The 3474-nt window shown below is 38.7% G+C and overlaps 1 non-coding gene across 1 annotated transcript; it reads left to right on the top strand.

Annotated features, from left to right (window-relative positions):
* Positions 1 to 930: 930 nt before the first annotated feature.
* Positions 931 to 1038, top strand: LOC130958237 (small nucleolar RNA R71). Its single transcript, XR_009077369.1, has one exon. It is a non-coding gene; the product is annotated as a small nucleolar RNA R71 (small nucleolar RNA).
* Positions 1039 to 3474: the final 2436 nt, after the last annotated feature.

The raw sequence follows: 3474 nt of genomic DNA, 5'->3' as shown, positions 1-3474 counted from the left end.
ATCAGAGCTCATGAATGGCAGAAGTAAGTCCAATGGGATCTCTATGGTCTCATTTTGAGCCTCAGATTCCCATGGTTCCTCATTAGGGAACTCATTGGAGGCCAGTGGACGTCCATTGAGGTCTTCCTCAGTGGCATTCACTGCCTCTTCCTCCTCTCCAAATTCGGCCATGTTGGTGGCCTTGCACTCTTCTTTTGGATTTTCTTCTGTATTGCTTGGAAGAGTACTAGGAGGGAGTTCAGTAATTTTCTTGCTCAGCTGACCCACTTGTGCCTCCAAGTTTCTAATGGAGGACCTTGTTTCAGTCATGAAACTTTGAGTGGTTTTGATTAGATCAGAGACCATGGTTGCTAAGTCAGAGTGGCTCTGCTTAGAATTCTCTGTCTGTTGCTGAGAAGATGATGGAAAAGGCTTGCCATTGCTAAACCTATTTCTTCCACCATTATTGTTGTTGAAACCTTATTGAGGTCTCTGTTGATCCTTCCATGAGAAATTTGGATGATTTCTCCATGAAGAACTATAGGTGTTTCCATAGGATTCTCCCATGTAATTCACCTCTTCCATTGAAGGGTTCTCAGGATCATAAGCTTCTTCTTCAAATGAAGCATCCTTAGTACTGCCTGGTGCAGCTTGCATTCCAGATAGACTTTGAGAAATCATATTGACTTGTTGAGTCAATATTTTGTTCTGAGCCAATATGGCATTCAGAGTATCAATCTCAAGAACTCCTTTCTTCTGATTTGTCCCATTGTTCACAGGATTCCTTTCAGAAGTGTACATGAATTGGTTATTTGCAACCATTTCAATGAGCTCTTGAGCTTCTGTAGGCGTCTTCTTTAGATGAAGAGATCATCCAGCAGAGCTGTCCAAAGACATCTTGGACAGTTCAGACAAACCATCATAGAAAATACCTATGATGCTCCATTCAGAAAGCATGTCAGAGGGGCATTTTCTGATCAATTGTTTGTATCTTTCCCAAGCTTCATAGAGGGATTCACCTTCCTTCTGTCTGAAGGTTTGGACTTCCACTCTAAGCTTACTCAATTTTTGAGGTGGAAAGAACTTTGCCAAGAAGGCATTGACTAGCTTTTCCCAAGAGTTCAGGCTTTCTTTAGGTTGTGAATCCAACCATATCCTAGCTCTGTCTCTTACAGCAAAAGGGAATAGCATAAGTCTGTAGACCTCAGGGTCAACCCCATTAGTCTTGACAGTGTCACAGATTTGCAAGAATTCAGCTAAGAACTGATGAGGATCTTCCAATGGAAGTCCATGGAAATTGTAATTCTGTTGCATTAGAGCAACTAATTGAGGCTTAAGCTCAAAGTTGTTTGCTCTAATGGCAGGGATAGAGATGCTTCTCCCATAGAAGTCGGGAGTAGGTGCAGTAAAGTCACCCAGCACCTTCCTTGCATTGTTGGCATTATTGTTGTTTTCGGCTGCCATAGGTTCTTCTTCTTTGAAGAATTCTGTTAGGTCCTCTACAGAGAGTTGTGCTTTAGCTTCTCTTAGCTTTCGCTTCAAGGTCCTTTCGGGTTCAGGGTCAGCTTCAACAAGAATGCCTTTGTCTTTGCTCCTGCTCATATGAAAGAGAAGAGAACAAGAAAATGTGGAATCCTCTATGTCACAGTACAGAGATTCATTGAGGTGTCAGAGGAACAGAAAAATAGAAGAAAGAGGTAGAAGAATTCAAACTTAGTGAGATAGAGTTCGAATTGTGCATTGAGGAGGAGAGTTACTCCATAAATAGAAGGATGTGAGAAGAGAGGAAGAGTTTTTTGAAAATAAATTAAAAAGATTTTAAAAACATTTTGAAAAATACTAATTGATTTTCGAAAACCAAGAGTGGAAAAGAAATCAAGTGATTTTTGAAAAAGATTTTGAAATGAGAAATCAAAAAGATATGATTGAAAACTATTTTTTAAAAAAAAAGATGTGATTAAAAAGATATGATTTGAAAAACAATTTAAAAAAAGATTTGATTTTTTAAAAATTAATGACTTGCCTAACAAGAAAAGATATGATTCAAACATTAAACCTTTCTCAACAGAAAAGGCAACAGACTTGAAATGTTGAATCAAATCATTAATTGATAGCAAGTATTTTTGAAAATGGAAAGAAATTGATTTTGAAAAAGATTTGATTGAAAAGATATGATTTGAAAAAGATTTGATTTTGAAAAACTTTGAAAACTTGAAAAAATTTGCATAAAAAACAAAATCTTCCCTCTTGTGCCATCCTGGCGTTAAACTCCCAGAATGGTGCACATTCTGGCGTTTAACGCCCAAAGCACTACCTTTTTGGGCGTTAAACGCCCAGCCAGGCACCCTAGCTGGCGTTTAAACGCCAGTCTGCCCTTCTTCACTGGGCATTTTGAACGCCCAGCTTTTTCTGTATAATTCCTCTGCTGCATGTACTGAATCTTCAGTTCTCTGTATTATTGACTTGAAAATAGAACCAAGATCATATAAACAATGCATGCAAGACACCAAACTTAAAATGAGACAATGGACTCAAACAAGAAACATAAAAATATTTTTGGTTTTTATGATTTTATAATTTTTTTGGATTTTTCGAAAATTATGTGGAAAAAGAAAATAAAGGCATCAAAATTCTTAATGAGAATTCCAGGAATCATGCAATGTTAGTCTAAAGCTTTAGTCTAAAGGAATTAGACATGGATAGCCAAGCTTCAGCAGGACATTGCATTCAAGAGCTAAATTGATGAGAATCAATCAGCTTTGGTGATGATAAGATCATCACCTTGAAACACTAGAATTCATTCTTTAAGAACTCTGAAAAATACCTAATCTAAGCAACAAGATGAACCGTCAGTTGTCCATACTCGAAACAATCCCCAGCAACGGCGCCAAAAACTTGGTGCACGAAATTGTGATCACTACTTTTCACAACTCAAATAATCCCCGGTAATGAATCCAAAAACTTGGTGCTCAATACCATGGCATAAACACAACTTCGCACAACTAACCAGCAAGTGTACTGGGTCGTCCAAGTAATAAACCTTACGCGAGTAAGGGTCGATCCCACAGAGATTGTTGGTATGAAGCAAGCTATGATCACCTTGTAAATCTCAGTCAGGCAGACTCAAATGGTTATGAATGATTTATGAATGAAACATAAAGATAAAGATAAAGATACTTATGTAATTCATTGGTGAGAACTTCAGATAAGCGAATGGAGATGCTTTGTCCCTTCCGTCTCTCTGCTTTCCTACTGTCTTCATCCAATCCTTCTTACTCCCTTCTATGGCAAGCTGTATGTTGGGCATCACCGTTGTCAATGGCTACAGTCCCGTCCTCTCAGTGGAAATGTTCAACGCACCCTGTCACAGAACAGCTATCCAGCTGTCGGTTCTCGATCATGTCGGAATAGAATCCAGTGATTCTTTTGCGTCTGTCACTAACGCCCCACAATCGCGAGTTTGAAGCTCGTCACAGTCATTCAATCATTGAATCC

This window comes from Arachis stenosperma, chromosome 10 (genome assembly GCF_014773155.1).
Source record: "Arachis stenosperma cultivar V10309 chromosome 10, arast.V10309.gnm1.PFL2, whole genome shotgun sequence".
NCBI classification, from domain to species: domain Eukaryota; kingdom Viridiplantae; phylum Streptophyta; class Magnoliopsida; order Fabales; family Fabaceae; genus Arachis; species Arachis stenosperma.
This window is presented reverse-complemented; position numbering and strand designations above follow the sequence as displayed.